The sequence below is a fragment of the Vespula vulgaris genome, chromosome 21, assembly GCF_905475345.1.
Source record: "Vespula vulgaris chromosome 21, iyVesVulg1.1, whole genome shotgun sequence".
Classification (NCBI taxonomy): domain Eukaryota; kingdom Metazoa; phylum Arthropoda; class Insecta; order Hymenoptera; family Vespidae; genus Vespula; species Vespula vulgaris.
Window position 1 is genome coordinate 792,965 of NC_066606.1, and position 27,727 is coordinate 820,691.

General features: G+C 36.7%; 1 protein-coding gene across 7 annotated transcripts in view; it reads left to right on the plus strand.

Annotated features, from left to right (window-relative positions):
• LOC127071373 (lachesin-like) overlaps positions 1–27,727 on the plus strand; it is a 104,364-nt gene that overhangs the window by 21,133 nt on the left and 55,504 nt on the right. For 5 of the 7 annotated variants that reach the window (XM_051010606.1, XM_051010603.1, XM_051010604.1 and 2 more), the window contains exon 2: positions 16,799–16,854. The exons of the other annotated variants lie outside the window; for them this stretch is intronic. The gene's annotated coding sequence lies outside the window, so the exon portion shown is untranslated. The remainder of the gene's footprint in view (positions 1–16,798; positions 16,855–27,727) is intronic. 7 annotated transcript variants of the gene reach the window in all.

Here is a 27,727-nt window from a genome sequence, read left to right on the forward strand (position 1 = left end):
ATATTTGCGAATCAAGCTAACGCGTCGCGGTCGGCCGCGCGACAGATCTGCATGTCCGACTTTCTCTAAACGCGAGTACGTACCATTTACGTTTTCGAATTAACCGTCTCATCCGAGGGAAAAAAAAAAAATAGGAACGAGTCACGATGAAAAATTTCAAAATCATCAACATATAACGTACTCATTTACATTCGTACACGTATCTGCATTCATACCTATCTACATAAAAGATATTTTATTTCCCAAAAATGTATTCGTTGAATTAATGTAAATTTGCTACATAGAATGTAATATATTTTATTAACGTTACGTTAACAATAAAAAAAGGAAAACGAACGAACAAACGTACACTCCACCGTAATATATGTGCGTATATGTAATCTAAAGCGAAATCTCACTACCCGTTTTCCCTTATAGTAGAAAAAAATTTTAGAATAACGGGATACATAACGTATGTTTACATAACTATTATACGCAAAACATACACAGCTACCTCGTAATGCATTTCGTTTCGCGGAACGGAACGTGTCGTCGCGTTAATACGGACGTGCAAGGAGGAAAGAGAAAAAGTGAGAAAGATAAAATAAAGAAGGTGAAAGGGAAGAAGAGTACGATAGGAAGAACGTAGGAAGAGAGGAGCGGTGGTCAGGATCGGTGAGGGTGATCGTTCCGGTTTTTTACACGCATAGAGAAGATATATATGTGTAGACAGACCAACACATTGAACGAAGTATATTCGCGTGTCTCTCCACACGTCAACGTTTACACGCGTCCTACCGGTATATTCGAGAGTACAAGTATGAGTCTCTGACTATGTAGACAAGAGAGAAAGAGAGAGAGAGAGAGAGAGAGAGAAGGTCGGTGGCTGACTAGCCGGAGAACCTATAGTCGTATATACATATGCATATTCAGGACTTGTTATGTAGCCGACGATATGGCTGCAGGCCGGTTCGGTGTGACGTGGCGGGCCACGCCAAGCCGGAGATACCAGGGGATAACCGGTGACGGACTGCCGGACATCCGACCTGTTACCCCCTCGAGTACCCTTCTCTCCTCCCAAACCCCTTTCGCCATCTCCCATCCCGTCTACCTCTTCCTCTTTGAGAGAGGGTAGGAGGGTGAGCAACTTCCTATCCCGTTACGTTGCTCGACAACGCGATCTCGTTCCACCTACCTTTCGTCCTTCATCTTGCATATTATGTCCTTCGATGGGAGTTCGGCTGAATATCGATGCGGAACATCGGGAAATTTACGAGCAAGCGATATGGGATTTCGTTTTGATTTTTACCGAGTTTTCCTTTCCTTCTTTCCTTTCTTTTTCTCCCCCTCCCTTTTTTCTCTTCTTTTCTTTTTTCATTTTCTTCGATCCTTTTGCTTTGTTTCCTCGTCGCGATTTTTATCTCCGCCTTTCGCCTTCCCCCGATGTCCGGATTAAAACTAGTTTCGTCGATTTTGATATTGTTGTTTCGTCCATTATGAATCGATAGATGATAATCGTCGAACGAGAATTTGTACCAGTTAGTATCTACGATTTTGATATCAAAGACCAATACATATATTTCCGAGCATCATACGCATGTATATTATATGAAATTGAGATTATACGTCTGACGATTCTCGGTATCGCTCATTCCTAGATTCATATTGAATCTCTTTGAATTAATCTCGTTTATCAAAGATTATATCAAACTGAAAATACGTCGATAGCGTTAACTCGCTGCTAACTCCGACTCACGTTCGTGGGTCTAACGATCAATGTGGTCACTTTCTTCCGACGATCATCGCTGGCCTCCCAAGTAGTTAGAGTTCACCAGCCATACGATTGTAATGAATTCCTAGTGGGCGCGCGCGCATGCCTCCATTTATATACTCTACGTTGTGCGCACGTATCTATGTATGTTCGTGGTTGCGTTCCGACGTAATACAAGGTACATTAGGAAGATTCTAATTACCCGAGCCTTCAATAAGAGAGCTTCAGGAGCAAGCCAGTGCGTTGCAAAGGAAACGCGGAACCGCAGAGAACCGCTAACGGATCGATGGTCAGTGGCTCTTCTTCCTTGCTCTCCTCTCTTCGTCGATCCTCTCTATCCTTTACCAGCCTCCTATCTATCTCTCTCTCCCTCTCTCTCTCGTTTATTTACGTATGTTTTCATCGTCATTCGTCGTCATTAATAGTCACGTTATCCGTGAAAGTCAATTTGAATTTTCATCGGAAAATTTGAAATGAAGTAATTATTAGAAATTATATCAGTATCATTACATCATTCCACGTATTCGACGCTTCACAAATATGGATTAATAATAAATATTTTAATCGTTTCAAAGTACCAGGGATCTTTGAAAAGATCTTGTCAAAAAGTGAGAATTTGTTTCAATATACGTCGATGTCGATCGACTGTCGATGATCATGATGCTCCATCGATATGAAATAATATCGAACAGTACGAACGATTGAATTAACGAATATTAATATCGTTAAATTAGATATCCTTGAAATTCAGTAGTAATCTTTCTGTAATTATCATAGAATGTAACCATAGTTGTGTCGGTTGGCCGTTCGTCGAGGGAATCTTTGGATCCCCCGTTTCTCATCCCTTTTTCGTCCCTTTATTTATTCATATGCAAGCCCTAAACCTCCCTTTCCTCTTTTCTTTCCATCACTCGTTGCTCCTTTGATCGTTTTACAGTCGCTCAACGCGTCGTTTGACGCGGCCGATAGTCGGTCGTTTTGCAAGTTAGGGGTTGATGTGAGGAGAGAAAGAGAGAGAGAGAGAGAGACTAAAAAGAAGATGACGTACGAAGTCGAAAGAGCGAGACTCTCGTTAGCTATCTCTCGGTAGGAACCCTTCACTATACCAGAATCCGAGCTCTGACCTCGACGAAACGCTTAGAACTTTAATGGACGCCGAACCCCGACCAGCCTGCTTCATCTCTCTTTTTTTTCTTTTTCTTTCTCTATTTCGCACGTACACACTCTTCCTTTCGAGCAGACGCTTCATACAGATTATATACCTACTCATTTTCGTATCATATAAAAGATACGAAAAAACAGAAGTTTTCTTTTTTTTCTTTCCTCAAATTCCAATCTCAAATGTTACGTTATTGTTCTCGTTTATGTTAATACGAAAGAAAATTAAGGCGCTCGTTAAAAGTGAAAGTTACATATTTAGGCATGATGTTATTAAGGTTTATCTAACGAAGTTCGTGTCATACGATTACGGAGAAATTAGATGGTTAATATTTATGTTTGCGTTACGTCTCAAGTAAGAAAATAAAAATTATTTATCGTCGAAGCTTCGTTAATATTTGTTCTTTAATATTCCTTAAGAATAATACCTACTACAAATAATATGATACAGTATCCCTGATTGTGGAAAGAATTGTCGATGAGAAAATGTTTATCTCTCATTGAACCAAAAGAGAGGAATATCACTGAGAGATTCTACGAAGGTGGTATATTATCGCCGAAGCGAAATTACGGGAAACGTGCGCTCGTCCGATCGGAAAACCATTTTGTCGATTATTATTTTAACGACCTTCGAGATTAAGTCGAACATCCGTTATTATTTCTATCGATCGATCGAACGCCTTGAAGATTTTTAAAGAGAGAAAGAAAGAAAATTTCTGTAAATCTAATTCAACCAGAAATTTCAATGTCCGTACTCGTATCGAACTAATAATCCGTCATAGCGATTACGATCCGACCAAGTAGACGTCTAATTAATATATCGAGTATATCGTGATCGTTATACCGATTAATATCGTCACGTGTACCAGTAAAGCAGATCGAGTCCGAACAGTCAGTGAAAATTCAAGTGTCATGCAACGAGATTTGACAATCGTGTTATTTACAAAAGTTCTTTATTTGACAATCAGATGAAATTATCACAGACTATTATTCATGATAATGGAAACTTTAGTAATCGTATTTTTCAGATTCTCTTTCTTTTACTTCGTTCCTTTCTCCTTCCTCTCTCTCTGTCTCTCTTTCTCTCTCTCTCTCTACTTTCTATTTTCTTTTCCTTGATTTATCTTTATTTCCCTTTAGTCCTTACTCCGACGTTTATTACTATTTTTGTTCGACTCGGTACACATAATAATAAAGTTTCTTTGCTTCTCCTTATCCCTTTCGTTCGATTAATTCACATGATCGCGATACACCCGATATATTTTTAACCGATCCCGAGTTACGGGAACGACGTCGAAGAAGAGTGTGCGTAACTAAAGGGAAGAGCGGTCGTCATTTTCTTCGTTGCCGAAGCGAGGGAGCAATTTCGCATAGCGAGGGAGAAGCAAGCGCTGCCTCTCGCGGAAACTGTTATTGCGATAGCCAAGTTTTCAGAATCGCAATGGCCCTTGAGCAAGACTGCGGCGGGCCGAAGGAAAGCACTTTGAGAGCCGCTAATGGTACTTGTGGAGGGGGTGGTAGAAACGGAAAAGACATTGCAAGAGGCTCTTTTCCTCGATAAAAACGATTTACCGGTAAATCTATCCAAACGATTCTTTTCCATTCGTCTTTTAAAACCGACGAATCTCGGATAGAGAATGACAGATAGGGAATAAGAGAAAGTAGACAATGTAACTAAATTTCGAGACTTGATGTCCGTTCGATGATCGATCAATGATTCGTCGTGAATCGTACGAGAGATTTTAAAGCAACGCTTATAAAGAAAACAAATATTTCTCTCTCTCTCTCTCTCTTTCTTTTTTACTTTTGCAAGAATATATTACACTACAGATAGTACAAATTATTTATTCTTCGTTATTTCTTACCAATTCCGTAAGTATATCCATCCTCAAAATTTTGGCAAAATGTACTTTGAAACGTGTTTACTGAAACGGTGGTATTATTTAATCAACTTTATTTTGTTTAAAAGCTCCGACTAGGATATTCATAGAATGAGAGGGAGAGAGAGAAAGAGAATGAATGAGGAGAAACGCTTACTCGGTTACGAACGAGAGAAAGCAGGTGTCCGAAAGGATTTTAGAGAAGTCCACGTGAAATTCTATTTCATACTATGTTCTTAGGATATACGAATGTGTATCCTATTTAATCCGTGTCTGTACATAAGAGAAACTACGAAGAACTTATAGAGTTTAAGCACAGCGGCGCGGCGTTTCGAAAGATTTTAACGACTATCGAGGGAAGGAAAAGAAGATACTTTAAGAACTCGAAGAAAAGTTAAAGGGAAGGTCTAGACGAAAGCCAGAATAAGAGGCGAAAGTAGATACAACTTTTGCGAGTGATAATTCGTAACAAGTTTAATAATTAAAATTAAATGATCCCTTCGTTGAAGTTCGCGAAAGATCGACACGTACGAAGATTCAAGCTGGAAGTTAGTTGCAAAGTTAGCCAACAAAAAGAGACAATACTATTATACTTCCTAAGATTTTTCACTTTCGCGACATTTACAAAGTATATTTAACGATCATTGTGTAAAGTTAAACATTAAAAAAAATACGATAGGATACGAGCGAATTTTTTCGTGACTATTACTTATTACGTTTGACGTATTACAAAAAAAGAAGAAAAAAAAATGAAGAAAAAGAGAAATAATAAGAAAGATCGCGAACAGATTAAAAGGATTTATCGATTTATAGAAAATCGGTACGACAGTCAATGCCGTTAAACGACTCATTATTCTAGGATATACCTGATCGGAAATCCTTTCGATCCGATTAAAAAAAAAAAGAATGGACGAAAAAGGAGAAAAAAAAAAGAAAGTACGAATGAATGAAAAACGAGTCAAGATAACGCGCTCGTGCGCTGGAACGCGCACGAATTAGATCTTTTTTTTTTTCTTTTTTATTCCTTTTATTTTTCATCCTCTTTTTTATTACAAAGAATCGCGAGCTGCGTAGAGTTACAACCAGCAGGCGAGCCAGTCAGCCAGTAGACCGCTTGTCCAACCGTTGTCACCGACGAAGTGCAACTTTATTCCGAGAACGCTAGTGGCTAAAAAAGTGCGAACGAGTCGTTTGCCTCGATAAAAATAACAAATCGTCAGAATCTCGAAAAAGTGGGACGCGAACGGGTACCGTGTATGGATAGACTGGCCAATGTAGAAAATACATATACATGTATATATATATAGAGAGAGAGAGATAGAGAGAGAAAGAGAGAGGAAGAGAAAAAGAGACAGAGAGAAAGAGAAAGAGAGAAGAGAGATGAATAAATAGAAATATGTAAAGAGAGAGAGGGAGAGAATGGAAGTAAATATATTCGCGAGAGGGTGGCAACCACTTCGTTTCGCACGGTGGCTACAGTTACGAACCTTTTCGCAGCGCATGCATCACACGCGAACGGAATCACGAATGGAGGTACGAATGTAACCATGAATGGATCACCGAATGTTTTGTAATGATGCACGTGCACAGAGGTCGACAAGTGTCAACCCCGTGCGGATTGTCTCTCTCTCTCTCTCTCTCTCTCTCTCTCGTGCTTCCCCTCCTCTTTTGAATCCTCTATCTCCTCGGTGAACAGTTAACAATGGCCGTTGAATATTATAATTTGTGGTACCGTTGTTTAAATTTAAATGTTCGCGTTAAAAATTTCATAGAATGGATGAATTAAAATTCTTAATTTTTTATGTTAGCTCGGGTACGAATTATGGTAATAAATATCACGCGATAATATGAATGATTCGATAAAATGAAACCATTCCAACCGTGAATGCGTTCCACCGAACGAATTAAAATTTAGCGAACGAATGAAGGCTTTAAACCTCGATACGTGAAACGCAAAGAAATCGTGCTCCTTCCATCTTTAAAGGTCCAACGCGGGAGCTGTACCGTCTGCGACGGGAAATTTCAATTAAGAAATTGTAAGGTCGAGCTTTCTGATGAAAAAGATTAAATGAAGAAATTCAGCTACTTAAACGAAGCAAAGAGAAAAAGAGAGAGAGAGAGGGGGGGAGAAAACGGGAGAGGGAGAAAGAAAGAGGGAGAGAGAGATAGAGAAACAGAGAGTTCTGGAAATCGCTCTCTTTATAATTTCCAAATCGAATATTAAAGACTCGCCTTTGTATTATCTACTTTCTTCATCTCTGATAGAATCCGTTAATCTCTATAATTAATCATCTTTCGTTATCGCCTTGATTATTGTCGCGAATCGAACTTTTCGACTGGTCCAAAGAATCGAAAGGTAAAGGACTAATGTATTTTTTCTTTATCATTTTTTAGGTAGACACATAAAAAAAAAAGGAAGAAAAAAAATGCATTATCTCGTTTGTTCTAAACAACGAATAGATATGTCGTACTTAATAAAAGAAATCAAGCCCTTTAAATGTTGACAAAAAATCGGTGTATACTTTGACGTACATTACGAACGATATTTTCCTCGAACAAAAATGGTGCTAGAGTATAGAAGTTTAACAGAAACTAACACTAAAATGCACTATTGTACGAGCACACCCTTCATAGCCAACTAGCAGTACATACAAGTAGGTAATAGTAGTCATGCGCAGCCGCATATACTATAAAGCGTGTCGGCACTTTACAACAGCATACGAGCTCTCCGGGAAATCCGTGGATACCTTCGGGGCAGCAACCTGCCGAAGAGGTTAAGTCAGCCACGATTATCCACCAAAGAGAAAATTTATCTTTTGGAAGATTAATTGAAAGCTGCCAAGTTTGAGTAAATACGAATTGAGAGAGGTAACGAAATGGAAAATAAAAAAAGGGCGAGAAAGACAATACTTTTAACGTTTCAAATCGTTCCTCTTTCAAACGATTAACCATTTTTAATCAAATTAAGACCGGAGAAGTAATGACAATATTTATCTCGCTACGAAAACAATCTCCGAATAATATATTCAATCTCTTTATTCTAGACCTTTTCCACGATGCATTTTTTAATATTTTTCAAATATGTCTTTCAAATATTACATCGTAAATTCAAAACACGTTGAAAAGATATTTCTTATTATTCATAACAACGATGATATATTTAATCTGAAAAATAAAATGAACAGAGATAGGAAGAGCCTAAGTAAAAATTAACTCGCTATTAAAAACGTTAATCTTAATAATAACATTTTCGAATTTCTTCTCTCTCTCTCTCTCTCTCTCTCTCTCTCTCTCTCTCTCTCTCTCTCTCTCTGTCTTCCTTATTTTCTCTTGCAGCATGTAATATATTAGTTTAAGTATGCTTCTTTCGATGCCTTATATGTATTTCGCATACCAACGAGCAATTCCAAAGTTACGAGTTCGCGATAGTGTCGGAATGAAACTGGAAATTAACCTTCGAGCCCTTTGTACAAGGATAGAGACTTGAAAGTTTTACGTATCTGAAGTTCCTTCAATTTTCCCTTTGACGCATTATTCGACGATAGTCATCACAGTTTTTAAGCGATATAATCGCGCTATAACGCGTACGGTCAAGGTGTTAGAAAAATTCTAAAGCCCTGAGACCGTACGAACGTCCTTTTACTTCCTCTTCTGTAACAGAAGGATCGTTCTTGCGCGAGATAAAAGTTGGAGAAAATTGTAGCGAACTAAAGAGGCCAACCAGCGTGTTAAAAGGTGTTAAGGCGTTAAAAGCGATCGTGAAAAATGTTCCATTAAATCTCCACCTTTTAAACTGATATTAAAAGATAATTAAATTTAAACACCATAGACACGATATTTATTTTTCAACAATGATAACGCATACAATTATAATACTATACTTTATACGATTATATTCAATATATTGAAAGGAAACGAAAAGAAAATTGTATTCTGCTTAAAAAGAAATGTAATATTCCTAAGGAAGGAAAATAAACCGTAGATCCGTTAAACTTCTTTTCTTTTCGCGAACAACCTACAACGATATAAAATGATGCATAATACATCGTACGTACGTTCTTTTTGCTCTTTTCTCTTTCTTTCTATAGATAAGAATATATAAACAAAAAGATCTGAAAGTGGTCTCACAAGGAAACAAGAGAACATTAAAGTTCACGAAGTTCTTAACTTTGTCCTTCTGTCCTAGTAACAACTGTGCTTAACATAATGTCATAGAACGCTCGTGTTTCCTTTCTTCTCTCCCTCTCTCTCCCTCTCTTTCCCACCCTTTATAAACGAAAAAAAAAAACGAAAAAAGAAAGAAAGAAAAGAAAAAAAAGTGTGGAAAAGAAACAAAAGGATGAACGGAGAGAAATTTTTGCGACGTCACGTTCCGTGGAAACACATCGTCCATATTACCCAGGGTCATCGTAAAAATGGCGACGATTTTCGCGCTTGCACACGATGCACTTTCAGTAGTTCTCTTCAAGAGAGTAATTATTCGTGGTTAGGAGATAGAACGTTTACACTTTGTAAGCGTACGTACGAGTGAGTCCATGAGCATTCATCAAAAAACAGAATTTTCATGAATTTCAGTCGGCATTGCTCGTAGAACAGATCAACGATTATTATCTTCGCGATAATAATCCTACCATCTGGACGAATCGTTCAAACATTTTCTATTTCCTCTCTCATAGATTAGCCGTCCAATGACTATGCATATTCATCGAGCGTTTATTGGAACAATCGTGTGCCCAATAGCGTTTCCGATGTAATTTATTATGATAATCGGTATGAACCAGTGTACGATGAATTTTAATAGTCCTTTTGTCGTTTACGTTAAATACGACGGTAACATAAACGTATAAACGATTCGATAATAATTACATTTCTTTAATCATAGATCTTATGTAATTTTCCAAATTTAATCGCTATTTCGCCTATTCGCAATGACGATAAAACTAAATATATATTTATAACACAGACACACACGTATACACGTTGTAAATCCGTATACTACAAGTGCCCTAATTACATTAGATGTCGTAGAGAGAAAAAAAAGGGGGAAAAAAGAAAAGTAACGTAGTTGGAAATATATCTTCGATAAACAAAAGTCGAACAATTTTTTGCGTGCAATCGACGAACGGATAAAATTGAATTGGAATCTTTATTTAAGAACGTGTAAATGCTCGTAAAATGATACGGTGATAAAATTTGTCGCATATGTATGCGACGTCACGAAGATGATGGTACCTATCTCTTTTCAACTTTTCTCTTTTGAACTGCCGCACTCTGCCGTTTTTTTCTCCGTCCATCTGTCCCTTTCTCTCTGTTCCTCGTGTACACACACCGTTTTGTAAGAAAGCAAGGGAAAAAGATGAGATTGGAGCGTGCGCGAGCAATGTTTAATACGAAAATTTTTCTCTCTTTCTCTTTCCCTCTCTCTCTCTCTCTCTCTCTCCCTCTCTCTCTCTCCCTCTCTGTGAAATTTAGCTGGATTAGGGGTGGAATTATACATCTCCAAGGTGGTAGGAGGATTTAATCCGCATGAAACACGATGGCAGGCTCGGATTAAGCATCCCTCCAAGAAGAATTCGCTGCTTCTGACACGTACGTCCTGGGATGATAATCTGATTTTTTCTTTTTTTTCTTTTTTATGAACGACTATTCGGCCGGTTTCTCTATTCGTACTTGGAATTTTTAGTTTCTTAAAACATGTCGTTTGAGTGCCCTCTCATCGAGCTTTCTAAAGATGCGATTTTCAAGGACGACGCTCGCTGCTCCGAGAAAAAAATTTCAATTAAAGATTATTTGCATTTTCAAAAAGGCCTCATCCATCGTTCTGAAAGTTGAACGCTCGAGGAAGATCGAGAGGGAAAATTTGCAAGAAGTTGTCACGACTCATTTATCTTAATGCTGATGCGAAACAAGTTTTAATCGCGAGTAGGGCGATGAGAATTCTCTTCCGTTTTTATTATTTCATTTTTTCTTTTTCCTTTGTTTCGTTTTTTCTTCTCTTGCTATTCTATTTTTTTTCTTCTTTTTGTTCGTCTCTTTATCTTCTCTCTTTTTTGTTTAATTTTTAGACACGAAGTAGTCGAAAGCAACATTCGCTCGTTTGCTCTTTCTAGCTACCACTTGATTTTAATTGCATTCGTTAAATTCATTTGCGAAAGAGTCTCTTGACGCACTCGGTGGTCCCGAGAGCGTACCGTGATTCGCCACTTCGTCTTAAACGTGTACATAGTGTATGTGCATACGCGTACATTTCTACCTTCGTGCATACGAACGCGTGGCGGCTTTTAAACGCATACAACTTGGCTGCTAGTCTCGAGCCGTTTTTCTGTTGGACCTAGTATGAATAGATTTTACATTTATAACGGTACGAGTTACCTTTTCAAACTTGAAAGATTTATGCTAATATCCTTGTTCCCCATTGACAAATCTCCTACTATTTCTGAACGGTAGCGAGAGAGCCTTACGTACTTTAGTCTACGTTAAAAAATAATTTACATTTGTAATACGGTCGACGATGGAAATTCTTTGATCTCCTACATTTATTCTTTATACGATGAATATGTATCGTTAATACCATTGTGCAATTATGCTTCACATTTTCATCATTTCCTTATTATTACATAAAGTAAATTTTGCCGTATACGACGTGTAGAAATATCATTTCAAAGCTTTACCCTTTCATCCCTTACATTTCCTATGCCCTTTACCCCTCTCACATTTCTATCTCTCTTTCTCTTTCTCTCTTACACGACACGACGAAGTAGGAAGTGACGGTAGCGAGTGTAACTGGTGCCATTTCCGTTCTCCGAATTGCCGCGTCGATCACGTCGACAGATTTATCGTCGACCGATACACTAGAAAAGTCGTCCTCGTCGTCTGTCCAAAACGAAACGTGAAATAAATTCGAGTAGGAGGAGGACCATCTTGTTTCCGATCTCTGAAAGTCCCCTTTGACGTCTCTTTTCTGTCGTTACTAATATTTTTCAAATTGATTTATCCGTACGATCTTTCGCGACGAGTTAGCACGAAAAAAAGAAAGAAAAGAAAGAAAAAAAAGAAGAAACGTTCGTTAACTCTAATTCGTACAAAATTAATAATCGCAATTAATAATAGGTACTTATATTTGATGATAAAAAATTTAATAGTCAAATATCATAATTAAATATAAACTTAATTTCATCAAAGATATTTTTGTCAGAAAGCAATCTATCTGATCGATACTTTAAATAAAATAAATTATCGAATTATACGATAACTTCGTTGTTTAAAACGAACTTTGGAATTCGATTAAAAAGCTCTCGACTTATTAGAATTCTCCTAAACGATCTCCGAATATTCGAAAGTCTCGATGGAATTCACGCTCGATATCCTCGTGGCTTCGTACCACGAGGGGTGAAATAATTCGGGGAACGCGAACATTCGTGTCGTTCCGGTCCTCGTCGTCCGATTTCCACCTTTCCGAGCCGTTTTCCGCGGGAAATTTCGAGCGAGCTCACCGACTCCGAGTGTTTACGATAGCACGTATGGAGAATTCGGAGCTGTACCACGAAGTTTCTCTCCTATTCTCTCTCTCTCTTCCTCTCACCTCTTCGTCCTTTTCTCTTACTTCGTTACTCTCGCCAAGCTTTGTGAGAAAAGGAGACGCGATTATACCAACACATTTACATACTTTTCCGTCTCTCTCTTTCTCTCCGTATGTGTATCTGTGTATGCGTGTGTGTGTGTGTGTATGTTTCATCGTGATATAAACTACCATGAAGTCACGTTGCAGAGCGCCCAACGACCCGTTATTTCGTATTTCACGAATTTGATTTTCACTTCTGTACGTACGTATACCTTCTCTCGCTTGCTTTTGGGATCCTCGAGAAAACTGAGAGAGAGAGAGAGAGAGAGGAGAGACTGACTAGTTGTACGTTCTTCCTCTCCCTCTAGCCTTTATTTTCTTCGTGAATTCAATGTTTCCAGCGGGCAGCGTTGAAGTAGTTTAATGAGAGTACTCGGACTCCCGAGTCGACGTTAAAACACTTCTTAAGCGTTTCCGAATGTATTTCAAATTATTACGCCGGTGAAAGCTTCCAGTGAATGCTTTGTTTCTTCCAGAACGTCCCCTTTTCCGAGATCGTAAAGATTTCCTTAAGAATTTCCTTCGTTGTCGTTTTTCGATTAACACGCGTTCGCCTTTCTTTTTGTTTCTCCCTCTCTCTCTCTCTCTCTCTCTCTCCTTCTTCTTCTTCTCTTTCTCTTTCTTCCTCTAACTTCATCCATTTTCTTTTTCGTCATTGTTATATATAATAATTAAATACGCAAAGTATAATCGAACGAACGACCTGTGTCTTTGAATCACAGTATGCATCAATAAAATTACTTACCTTTATTTTTTTCTTACATTTCTTCTCCGTGCTTTCAATAATCCCATTGTTTCTTCAGTTTTCGTCAATTTATGAGTGGTCACCATCAATATGGCTTCTCTATATTTTCAATTTTTTATGTCTCTCTCTCTCTCTCTCTCCTTTCTTTTTATCTCGTGAGGATTACATGGCAGAAAACTCGTATGTAACATAAAGTTTCGAATTTCCGATGTGACCAAAACGTCCGGTCTCTCGCGACAGCACTGTTCGTTTCACTTTGTATATCAAACATTTTATTTCGATCCGCAAGTAGAGAAACCATCATAGTCACGAGCAACATCCCTCGGTGGCTCTCTACTTCGATGCTTGTCTCTAACTTTTATTTACACAAACTTTCGAAGCAACTCCGTATTTGAATCTAACTCTGTCGTATCCCTTATAATGCTATCTTTCTTTAATATTTCTCTTCTTTTTCTTTCTTTTTAATTCCTCTCTCTCTCTCTCTCTCTCTCTCTTTTTCTCTCTCTTGTATTTACAACTAATCGAGACCGATTTTTGAGAGATGTTTTTACAAGTCCATTTATCCATTTTCCCTTTTTTCCGTACGTCGTACGTAATCACCATTGCGAAAAGCATTCTACCGCTATAACTTTTTGATAGAAATGAAATTCTTCAATTCCATTTGTTCCTTCCCTTTCTTCTCCTTTTCTTTTCGTGAGAGTTTCTTTGAGAATGTTGCGAGCCTTTGTATTCGAGAAGCTTTATTTCGATCTTAGGAGAGAGACTCTCAATGTACCGATGCCCTGAATTTGTATCTTTTATTCCCTGAACAGCATAGAACGCTATATAAAGTTCTATTTCTCTCTCTTTCTCTTTCTCTTTCTCTTTCCTTCTTGCCCTTTTTCTCTCTTTTCATTTATATTATAAATATATGTAGGTATATATATATATATATATATATATATATATATATTTTATCGTTCGAGCGCATATTCATACTTTTCCTCATAATAGTGAATTCTCTTTCTATGTGCATATTTTGCAAAAATTTCAGTCATCGAAAACAGCCGCGAAAAAGCAAATAAAATAATATCTGACATAATACTAATTGCTATGAGATAAATTAACATAGAAAAATAGCGAGAATTTATTTTAGCGTTTTTAATGTTTGAAATTATTCGAAAAATAAAAAGAATAAGTCGAATGAATATTTCTTATCTTCTTGCAATGATAATAAGATCGATCAACTTCGGGCTTCTAAAAATTCTCCGAGGTGTTCGAATATTTAATAATGGAGGGCGTTGAAAAGAATAACGAACGCGATGAGAGTAGGGGTGCCCGCGGGAAGGATTTTATTGAATATTTTAAGAATTCTTAAAGCTCGTTAAGTAATGAGAGAGAAACGCGAAGTGGAATTAGCTCGGTGAATTCCGCTGAAGTCGCATCGATTTTACAATTTCAAATTATTGCTCGTAACGAATATTTGTTGGAGAATTCTTCTATTTCCTGGTCGAGATCGTTTCGAAATATTTCGCTTTTTCGTTGAGTACTCTTTGATCCATTCAAAATTTGAATTGTTTAATGAATTGATTTGTAGAGGAGTACTAATACATATATATATGTATATATCGATTGATTTTTATCAATGTTTTCTCTCACTCCGTTGAATATCATCGAGCTATAATAATTATTTTGAAGAATTTCGCATGAAACTATACGTCGATATAAAAAAATATATGATAATAAATCAAAAAAAAAAAGAAAAAAAAGAGGGAAAAAGCAAAACGCAAAAAAAGGATCTAACGTGATAGTCGTATCTGTATGAAAAAATTTTACAAGACGAGATGGTAGAAAAAAAATGAAGAGAAAGAAAGAAAGAAAGAAAAAAAGATTACACGGACAGTTGTAAATAAGGGTTATTTCGTGTCACGTTAGAAAACTTTGATTCTCGTTAGGAAACCTTCTCCGTGTATTATCCGGATTATCGAGAATTCCTCGAGGCGTTCGAGCAGTCGATGGATATACACCGGTGCTCCGGATATTCCTTCGGACAATGGTCGTTCAGGAAGCCATTGAACGGGGCTCTCTACTCGCATAGTTTGCGAATTATCGACGCGCTTGCCGCTGATAATTATTTCGATGCGGCCCGGTTCGCTCCTTCCCATCTCGTCGACTACCCTGCCTTTACTCTCCTTCTCTTTCTCCCTCTCTTTCTCCCTCTCTCTCTCTCTCTCTCTCCCTCTCTCGGACTCTCGACGAATAGGCGAAAAGTTTTCCGCGAGAAAGTTTCGTTCGTTGAAAAGCGAGCGAAGCGTTTCACTTCCAAACGCGCGCGAGAGGCGCGAGAACCCTAGAGAAAAATGCGGCTGGGATAGAAGGAGGAGGAGGAGTGGGGAGGGAGAGGATTGGAAAAAAATTTAGGAGAATGTAAGTCGATCGAGGGAAAAAACTTGTTCTCTCCCGAACGATTTTTCCGACTGAAAAATTCTTGTGCATCCTTCTTTTCTTTTTCTTTTTCTTTGTTTCTCTCTTTCTTCTCTTTTTCTTCCTTTTCGTTTTTCCTTTTCCTTTGCACGTCACATTTTTTTAATATCATCGGACGATGGCTCCCGTGAGATCTATTTTATCTCGAAAAATTGATATACGTATTTACGTATCTGACGATGCAATTATGGAACTACGTTAACGGCGAAGTTCAGGAAATCGTCGATCGAATTTCGAGAATCACAGATCATTTCCTTTCGAATGCCAAGAACATTGGGAAGGTTCAATAAGAATGCGTTAGATTGATCGGATTGGATAAAACGAATGTTTTCACGTTCGTCTTCGAACACCATCTCCGAATCGTTTCGAACGTTCCCTTAGCTGTTAGTTTACGTGAAGAAACGAAGACGAGAGAAGATCGGTCGGGAAAATAATACTAAACGGCCGCTTGCTGGATCCCTTTCTTGGTTTCCTTGCTTTCTCGCTTCCTCGTGCGACGTAACAACGGTAAAAGAATGCGGAACGAACGTTCCCTAGGGTGAAGGAGCATTGCGAAAAAGGTGCTCGAGACATCTAGCTTGGTGAAAACGTAGAGAAGAAGAGAAGGAAATGGAATGAAATAAGGGTAGGAGAAAGAAAGAGAAAGAAAAAAAGAAAGGAAGGAAGGAAGGAAGGAAGGAAGGAAGGAAGAAAGAAAGAAAGAAAGTATGAGAGAAAGAGGAAAGGAGAGAGTAAGAGAGGCTGGAAAATGCTGATCCGCATTCCCGAAACGCCCGGTATTCCGGCGGTATTGCACGAAATTGCTGCACTCTGTCCGTGTCATTCTCCGGCCGGTTGCAGCACTCTCTCTCTCTCTCTCTCTCTCTCTCTCTCTCTCTCTCTCTCTCTCTCTCTGTCTGTCTCTTTTTCTCTCTCTTTCAACCTCGCTTCCTATCGTTTCCCGTTCTTCTCGCTCTTTCCGACACTGCTTACGCTCTCTGACACGTACGACGGACGAGCGAGTTCTGCCTTGTATACAAGGTGACTTAAAAATGTGTATATACAAAATTCACACGCATACATACACGTACACACGAAGAGAGAAAGTAACGACAAAGAACGATTGTTGTATTATCGTAACAATAGATATTATTTGTCGAATATTATTGTCGTTTTAACCTTCCTTATTTCGTTCGTTTCAGGGCCACGTATATACTCAAGGCCAAACGCGATATTTACTTTTCAACCAAGTTACAAGGTATTTATTTATACATTTATAAATATTTTATATCTTTTAAATGTATATAAATGGTCGCTCAAGTTTCGAAATTGTTGAAGTTGTAAGAAAAATTGTAAGAAATCTAGGAACCATTCTACGGAACCTGCAATATTTTTAACCGATAACAATCAAAGCGCATAGGGATCGATACTTGCGTTCGTTCTTGAAAATTCCGTACTGGTTCGTATCTTTCCATCTTCTCTTTTCTATATTTTACAATAAAATACCGGTCCTTTCTCTATTTCATGTTAGAAAAATCTCAAGCAATTTACTTTCGGTGATTACAGAGTAAAGCTTTTCCTCTCGTATTCGATATTTCCAACGATGATCTTCCGATCTTGTTCGATTCGCATCTGTTTTGTATACTTTTTCCCTCTATCATTTCCTCCGCAACAACTCGCGATTTCCGGATCCAATTTCCTACCACGATCGACGTTGTCTCGATAAAACGAATATTCGATTTTCAATAAGTGAGTCATTGCGACCGATCGAAGTCTATAGCGATTATTCGAGTTTCAACGATTTTTTATATCATTAATAAAACAATTACGATACGTCGCTGCGTAATTATACGACTAATGATTTCTCCGGATCGTTGAAAACTTTTTACGAATTTGAGATTTATAAACACAAAGAAAGAGTCAAGTATCAAATGTTAGAATTCTTCGTGTGTTCTCTAGCGATAAGGAGGATAAATCGGTAAGGGTAAAAAAGTGAGGAGTGAGAGAGAAAGAGACACAAAGAGAGAGGGAGAGAGAGAGAAAGAGAAAGGGCGAGTATGACAGTACAAAGAGAAAGAGAGTGAGAGAAAGCTGTGAGCTTTGGAACTAGTATCGCGACGGGTCGTGCATCCGTGATTGTACGTACCGGCAGTCACGTTTACGCTAGAGAAACTATCGGAATTCGTAGATATACCTACATACCTATATACGTGGTGTCCTATTGTGTCTTTTGCGATGCATGGAACTCGATTTACGAATAGCATCGCAAGTGCTGTTTACCTTTCAATCTCTATATTTTTATCGATTCGCTTTCTTTTCTTTTTTTTTTTATCCCCTTTGCATTCAACAATTCTTTGAATATTCTCTACGTAATTCCACGTTATTCGTGTTATACTTTCTCTCTTTAAGGTCACCTACGCATTCGTTTTACGATTTTTAATTATTATTCCCTTGTTTTTTCTAAATACTTTCCTCTTGACGGAACATTGTAACATAGAAATGACATGCGTATGTTATCAAACTGCAAATGCTTATGTCAGATAAAAAAGAAACGTGAATCGGGTCTGTAAATGTTTCTCTCGATCTATTTACGCATATATATATATATATATATATATATATATATATATATATATATATATATATATATACACATTTTTTGTAATCATTACAACAAGGAACTGTTAATATCTCAATCGTTTTCAATTTACATACACGCGATACAATACATATAAATTCATTTCTTGTTATCCCTTTTCCTTTCCTTCTCTTTATTATTTCACAATATATACTATAATGAAAAATTTTTCTCCATATGACAAAACAATTTTCCAAACTCACCTGACCGCGTGCGTTGCTTTATAAAAATTTTCGTGTGTACGTTATCGTTTTGTTCTGACACGTCATCCGATATGTTTTTCATGGCAGACATTTTTCTATCGTGACGATGAATTTTCAAAGAAAACAAAGGAAATAATTAAAAGACAGATTGATGCGAGCCAATAGCGCGGACGTCATATTTTACACTATAAAATTGAACCGATCGACTAACGTCTTTAACTTTTAGTCACGAAAATATTGCTATTTTCTTTTTTTTTTATGAGTATATTGCAGCAAAGAGATCGATAACATATATTTACTGTCCCTACGTTTCTAACTAATTTTCTCTTTACGAATAACTAATGATTAAAAAAAAAAGATTAAAAAAGAAAAAGAAACGTCAAAAGGATTAGTTTAAGTCGATGAATTTTCCAAAAAATAATGCCTGGCTCTCGTTAACTACTACAAGAAGAAAACGAAATTACGTTTTTCACGAGTAAAATAAAATTCTAAACAGCTTTTGAAATTTTTGTTCATTTATAATTTTAATAAACACGTGGTGTAAGTGACAAAAGAAAAAAAAGTAAACCAGCTGTCGAGTCATATAACTTTCAGGTGTATACGTAATTAAGAATTTCAATGCAAATGTCTTTAAACAAATTGACGTTTGAATGGAGACATATAATTATACTTTTTCTAATAAAATAGGAGAAGTGCAACGTAAATGTAAAATAAGTTTTCTTTATTTTTTTTTTTTAATCGAAAAAAATTCTCCTTTGTTCCATTTAAAATGTCATGATTTTATATTCTTCCGTTTCAAGTAGTAAAGCAGAGAAAAAAGGATACTAAACGAAGTAATTTAAAGGCAACACCCTGTAGATACCTAAACTACGGTATTGTAGATGTCAGTAAGGTGATAGGATCAGGCCAAACCCTGGATCGAAGTAACGGAAATTTGATTCCTCCAGCTTGTAATATCACGAGCGTCTGCATATTCGGCAAATATACATACCGATGTACATACATACATACATATCTGAACCTACATGTATACAAATGTACATGCATATTTTCGCAAATATATATATATATATATATATATATATATATATATATATGTATGTATGTATGTATGTATGTATGTATCCTACGAATAATATACTAGTATTTACGTAAATATGTTTGCAGATCTTTCTCTCTCTCTCTGTTCCCCTTTTTCTCTTTCATGAATTTAGTACTCATTGTCATTGAATTCGATACAAGAAAGAACACATTAATGCGCTTAGAATATTCGATATTATTCATATTATTTACTATTGCTCCGTGAAACCTTTCTGTCTGTATACGTAAACAAAGGAGAATTACATCGAAATGTAAATGGCTCTATGATACTAATGACAAATATATACAATAAATAAGCAATGAAATATAGAGAGAAAAAATTGCATAAACATTAATTCGTTCTTGAAAACAATTGTCAATGTACGATAATATCTGTTTCAAAAAAAAAAAAACTAAATAAATAAAAACAAAAAAATAAAAAAGGTCAAGCTACAACTGTATAAAAAAGAAATTGATACCAAATAGGAAATATAACTTTATATAGGAAATATAAGTTTAAGTCGTACGATTTTGACAACTTTTTCTCTATTATACGATTGTCGATTTAACAATTCGATTTCTGTGCCATATCGGTCGCATAATATCAAAAAACATATACATATGTATTTAATAACTTTTTTCTTCTCGATCGATGCTATAAGGCTCGTAGAATTTAATGACCGAATGAAAACTTTTCGATATAATAATAAACAAAATGTAGAATGTACATTGTTTTTTTTTTCTTCCGTTCAATGTATATCGAGTCGATTGAAATTCGATTTGAAAAGCGCTAAAAATATTCGTGAGAAGTTCTCCTTCGAGATCGAAGAATTCAAGAAGGAAAATGCAGAAATTTAATTCATTCGGAAAGACCTCGCGACGACATGTTGGGATATTCTTTTATTATACGCATGTATGCGTCTGTATACGTATGCGTATGAGTTTTCTACGTTTCTCTCAGACACATACACACACACACACACGTACATACACATACCTCGGTAGTTTTCGTTCGACTTAACGACCGAATTAAAAGTTCCGTACGAGTTCTCCCCGGGTTATTTGCCGTTACACTCAATTACTGTCTATTACTCGCTCTATTTTTTTGTAAGTATTTTCTCTCTCGTTCTGTTCCCTCTTTACCCGCCCGATTCTCATTCTCGTCCGATTGTTCTTTTTCTCATTCTACCCTCTCTCTCTCCTTCCCTCTTTCTTTTATCGTCGAATTTCGGAGAAAAAATTTCCCCTTTCCCCATCTTTCGAATCGCCTCTCTTTCCCTTTCCTTTTTCTCAATGTTCTCTTTCGACAATATTCTTTTATTTTCTACAAAAATACGAACAAGTTTTCGATTTAAAAATTTCCTTTCGCTTATAAATATGTATATATATGTATATTTTTCCCTATAAATTATTTCGTTTAATAAACTATCAAATTTTCACGCGATAAATTGAAATAATGCTAATATCCGATATGCATCTTAGAATATCCATTGACTTTACTGTTCCATCGTAAAAGAAAGGTCGGGTAGCTAGAAACATGTCGTAAATTACTGAGAAATCTAGGTTACCTCCGCACTTCCGTCCGCGTAGTCTCGATTAAGATCGTTATACGAAGTCCACGGTGTTGGAGATTTTATACTACGAAGGGAAGCGACTACGAGAGGGTGAAGTGCTGGTAATATACGAGAATATAAATGTCGGAGTACGAACATTTTCCAGTAAAACGATATATATATATATATATATATATATATATATATATATATATATATATATATATAGACACACACATACATATCTAGTACATATTGTATACATATATATGCATATATATGTATTGTACTTTTGCAACTAGTCGACCAGATGTATCCAACGTTATTCGTACATCCCTCTTACCTACTACTATCGTTCGATCTCATATATATATATATATATATATATATATATATATATATATATATACTACATATATAATATAATATATATGTATGAAGGATGAGTGGCTTGTTCAAGCAGACGTATTCAGAATGTTCTTCCGAATTTGTCTGAAATTTTTGCTTAACTACTCTCCTCATTGTTATCTTTTACGATCTCTTTTATAAATCGAATTTTATGAGCACTCGTGAAAAAGAAAATAATTTTTTCTTATTACCCTCGATCTATTATATTTTACAAGAATAAATTATACGATATAAACTTATATTGTTAACACTTTTGTCATGAAATAACGAGTTTGTATTTTATCGCAAAATATTGTAAAATATAAAATCCCTAATCATTTGGACGGAATTGGTAGTTTTGGTATTAAGATAAATCCGAATTGCGTAAATCATCGTATAGACACGTTACGCCAGGTCAAAGGAAACGGGTTTCATTTTGCAAAGGAAAAGCCGAGCTGTTCGACGTAGCACCAATATACCGAGATCGACGAGCCAACGAGAATTCTTCTTCTCTTCCGGTAGTCTCATATATTTTCACCGATATTTTTCGAGTCTACTGGCAAAGATGGGAAATCGAATTTATTTTCTTTTTTTTTCTTCCCTCTTTTTTCTCTTTTCCTTTTTGCACTTTTTCAAGAATGTTCAACGCACATGCTTTTAAGACTTACCTCTAACCTTACGGTTCCTTCATTTTTCTTCTTCTTTGCCTCGAAGTATCTGACATGCTTTTTTCCCGATTTGAGTGCCGTTACGACTTAAACTTTGTCTCTCTTTCTCTCTGACTTTTTCATTTCTTCTTTTTATTATTGGAATTCCATCTTAAAGGACGAGAATAATTCAAAAGTGAGAAGATAACTTGGATTTATTTAAAAAATCTTTTTTTTCTTTTTTTGAAGAAGGAAATCTGTTTTTTCTTATTTCTTCCTTTTTTTATTCGCGCCGATTGCAACATACAAATTACTTGCTGGATCCGACCAAGAATATTAATAAATTTGATTGAATCGTCGATTTTTTCAAAAGACTTCTCGAAGCTTTTAGGATATTTCGATTAAACGAAATTATCGAGAAGATTCATTCGATTTATTTCGGTTATAAGTGTAATGGCGTAATTACGGATTCCCTCGTCATATTTATCGGAGTCGTCCACGAAAGAATATCGACGGAGCTTTCAAACACTCAATGAAAAGAGGAAAGGTAATCATTCGATTTTCGCGCCTTTTTTCGAGCCCTTCTCCGTTCTTCTAACGACGATATCACTGTGATTCGAAGCGCGTGAATCCATTGTTCCAATGAAATCCATTGATTCTTTTCCTCCTTCTTGCGGCTCTTCTTTTTATAATCCTTTGCTTTTTTAATTCTCTCCACATTTTTTCGCCCGATAATGGTCGTTCGAAAAAAGCGATTCAAAGGGCTCGCTTAAGGTTGATTTATCGACGAGTTCGTAAAAAAAGAAAGAAAAAGAGAAGAGAATAGAAAGTGGTTTAAGTGAAATTTTGACGGTGTATATAAGAATTCGTCGGCCAATTTTTATACTGCGAGATACAACGACGATGAGTTCACATTCATTATTTTTTGTTAATTAGCTCCAGATAAATTGCGATTTAACTTTAGTCCGTTCGTTCGTTCGTTCATTCGTTCGTTCATTCGTTCGTTCGTTCGTTCGATCGTTCATTTGTTCGTTAATTCATTTGTACGAAATAAAAGTGATACGAATGGTGCTTCCTCGCGAAACAAAATTCAATAATTACATAAAAATTACGTGAAGAAAATTATCGACAAAAAATCAATCGTTTGAACGATTCAAAAAACATATTAATCGTATTAATTACGAGACGTAAGATAGAATTTCAATGTCATTTGAATTCATTGCATTTCCGAACGAGTGATTTTACGATTGACGTATTTCTCTCTAGCAATCGTTAAATCGCTTAATCAATAATCTCCGTATGATATGATCGTTGTACTTTCGCGTTATAAAAAAAAAGAAAGAAAGAAAGAAAATGGAAAGTCGAAAAGCGAGAGATCAGAATATCGAAACGACTTTGACAGCGGTGTTTCACATTAATTAACAATGGTTATGCCTTAACGGAGTAAGAGCATCGGATACCCGAGCGTTTTCATTGTGTAAATGGCCTTAGTTCTATGGATAAAAACAAAAAAAAAAGAAATAGTGTTGAAAGGGCCGATCGAACGAGCTCGAACGCTCTTTCGTTGTCGTCCTGCGGTCAATACTATCTCCGGCCTTCCGGTAATTCGTTGTCTCGGCTTAAATGGACTCTGCTAACTCACGGGCGATTTTATTAAACGCTTCGCGACCGCTCGTAGATCCCTGTAAATTTAAAGAGAGAGAGAAAGAGAGAGGGAGAGAGAGAGAGAAAATCGAAACGCCATAGCAATTTCGTTGTAACCACTTGAAAAAAGAAATGGGTAGTAAAAAAAAAAAAGGAAAGAAAAAAATAGCAGTACTCTTTGTTAACGATAAAAAATGTTAGGTACATTTATACAAATCCGACACGCCCTATAACGTTTTCAATTATTATTTCACATCATTAAAGTTAACGATCGAACCGATAATAATACGATAGATTTTATTCAGGCCTGTTTCGATTTTGTAAAAGCGCTCACTCGAATATTTAAACTTGGTAACTAATCGATACGACATACTATTTTCTAACAACGTTGTTAATAATCGAATGTCATTTATCAGGCAGCACCAACAATGTGCAAGAATAATGGAAATTGAACGAGCATTTGATGACGTTCCATTATGGTTCTTTCCTTTTTATCTTTTTCTCTCTCTTTCTCTCGCAGCTTTATATCGGAAGGTCGTATCTATCTCTTTTTATTTTCTTGACGAAAAAAAAAAAAATGATAAGTTGATAAATTTTTATATTCCAAGCGAGAACGTTTGCTTTATTACAATCGATTTCATTTTCTTATAACGACTCTACCATTTACTAGTCGTCTGAGATAGAAAAATAAAGAGGAATATAGAAAAAAAAAAAGAAAAAAAAGAAAAGAAAAGAAAAAGAAGGAAGTCGTTTGGGTTAGTTATGATGGAAAGATGCGCGCGTGAGAACGATTACGCTTATCTCTCTTGTCTGGATGCGAGAGAGCTCGCATACCCACTCGGCATAACGTGGAGTAATAATTCTCGGAGTAAACATTCTCAGAGAAACAATAAAAAAAGATAAAAAGAAGAAATATACAAGCGTACAAGATTCTCAACGTAAATAACATCCTTTGATAGCACCGAAGCATGCGTACATTGTTCTGTCTTTGTCTCTCTCTCTCTCTCTCTCTCTCTCCTTCTCTCTCTATTTATCTGTCTCTTTCTCTTTCTCTCGTTCTCTCCGGAAAAGAAATTTCATATTTCTTTGTAATTTCTTTACGCTGGTGACAAAAATGAGACACTGTAGTGCGAGATGACGAGAAACAACGAAGGATTATCGTTTCTACCAGATGCCGACATTTTAACGCTCGGCGATAAGAACCTCGCTCAATAAAACAATAAAAAAAAAATAGAAGAAGAGAGAGAGAGAGAAAAAGAGAGAGATAGAAGAAACGAAATGCTTTTTTGTTAGATACATACCTACGTGTGTAAGTACAAATAACGAAGAGAGAAAAGCATATAACGTAGATAAGTATATACATATACATCCAGATAAAAAGTAAATAAAATCCATGTTTATCCGTCGATCAAAAAATACTCGCGATATTCGACAGAGAATATCGAATGTATGAACACATAAATATGTCATATTAAAGGGTTGACTCTGTTCGTTGTTTTCCCAATTCTTTTTTTGCGAAGCAGGATGCATATAATACCACGATATACAGTTTTCCTGAGGTTATTCGAATTGTATTCTCTCTTTCTCTCTCTTTCTCTCTCCCTTTTTCTCTTTGTTGTTACTACAAACAATGAGGAAAAAAAGAAACACGCGAATATGAAAACTCGATATATCGATAATCGATGATCGACGTAACAATAAACGTGCTAATATTTTTTACAGCAGCGAACGATCACATCGAGGAAAGGGTGAAATAGGGAACAGGGATAGAGATGGAGTGATAACAAAAAAAAAAAAAGAGAGAGAAAAAGAAAAAAAGAAAGAGAAAAAGAAAGAAAAGAAGAAAGACAGAAAGAATAGCAGAGTATGGCGTAAAGAAAGCTTTAGGCTCTTTTTCCACTGGCCGTAGTTACGTAGAATAGAGAAGGACAGCGGTAGATATCTTATAGGAATCTCTGATGTGTGTCCGTACCTTTTCCTAGAGGATTACTCGATATCAAAGGGGATGCTTTTCCTCGAGGGAGCCAGTCCACATACGGATTCTGTCGTCTAACAAATAATAATAAACCCTCGAAGAGGCTTTGCTGGTGGATACGCGGCAAGCCATCCAACCCATTCGGTGTTTCTCTCCTTCTCTATCATCCCTCTCTCCCCTCCATCGTTCTCTCTTTCTCTCTTTTTACTATTTTCTTTTCCTCCTTCCTCTCAACGATCTCTTTGTTTTATTCTCATTCCCTTTAACCTCGATCTCTCTTCTTTACTTTCTAATCCCAAAGAACGGACTATACTACTACTTCGTACTTAACCATTCACTCCTATAACCTTTTTTCCTCAACGCTTTATTTTCTCATTGCCATCATTAATCTAACATTAATCGTCGGCCATCCTTTAACTTAAATTTCCTTTCTCCTTGTAATTGTTCTTTGAAATATACATAATTAAAGATGCGTACTCTTCTACCTAAGGGACGAAGTGAACCCTCGAAGAAGATTTTCTAGTTCATGAAACGACACTGATCTAATTGAAAGGTAGAAGAACAAAATAAAAAAGGAAAACAAAATTAAGGTAAAAGAGTTGGTCGAATCAAGGATAAAAGGGGAAGATGAGGGAGACAGAGAGAGACAGGATGTTTCCTCTCACGGTACGTTTTCTCAACGGTAACTCGAAGGATTCATTGGCCGTTCGGTATCGAAGCTTCTCTTCCTTTTCTCTAATCTGTGCTTTCTAGAAGATGGAAACCTTTGGATCGAGCTCCCAAGGCCAGCTCGAAAGGTACACGAAGCGCTCCAATGTCTTCGATGGCCTCGTTAGCCGGCGGATTGACTTCCCTCTACTAGAAACTGGCTGTCCAACTTTCGCACCGGGTCGCAAGCCAGATCAATTCCTTACCGCCCTATGATTAACCCTCCGCGAAATGACGTCGATCGAAAGCTCCCAACCCCCAAGTGTGCTCGATTCGATCTTATACCAGTTTCCTCGATCCTCATCCTCTAACAAAACTCAGCAGATTGTCCAAAACGAAAACGGATAGTCGACGTTTCTCCTCTCATCGATTTTATACGAAGGCGTATTTATGCCGAAGGGGTCGTTAGGGTATCGTCCCTGAAAAAGAACAAAATTACATTATCATTTTTTCGATACTTTCTTTTCTTTTTTTTTTTATATTTTTTTCCAAAGTTCGTAAGTCGAGGTACGTACTTTTTTTTGTCATTTGATATATAATGTTTTAATTTGGTTGGGTACTCTTTCTTTTTTATTTCTTTTTTTTTTCTTTTTTTTTAAAGGAAGATATCTCATCTCATCGTTTCAAGACGATCGAAGAAAAAAGAGATTATTCATTCGTAGGTGATAGATTAAACAAACGCATTACGTTTTAAGTATTCATTTAATTCCTTCTTTTACCTCTTTTTTTCCTCGCAAGTGTTTCAATTCGTATTACGAATTATTCGGAAAATTCAAAGTTCTCGCTCGGAAAATTCGTATATGAATCGCGCACCCAGTAGTGAAACTCAAGTCCGGAAACGTAACGATAATGGTTTTAGAGCGTCGACCTCAAGAGGGACTCCGTCATACACGTGTTGGTTTGCACGCGAGAACTCGAGTAACCTGAAAAGCACGTTGGAGAGAGCTTTCGGAGAGGCACGGATTAGCTCTCCTTCCTCTCTCTCTCTCTTACCCTTAAGAGAAGAAGGAGGAGACCTTGTGACTCGAGTTCTCGACGCCCCAACTCGAGTCAGATTGCCGAAGGAAGCCAAGGAGCTTGCAGGAAAGGATGAGAGGTTGGCTTGCTTGCTTGCTTGCTTGCTTGCTGGCCTTCCTCGAAAGGATTAGGAAACACGTGTTTGGCCCTTACATCGATACCTATTCCTCTCGAGAAACCACTAAAATGGATTCAAAGTACTTATTTTTACTATTCTTTCTTATTTTAGCTCTATCTTTACTTAATGTTTTCTTAGAACATCGATCGAATAATCTTAAC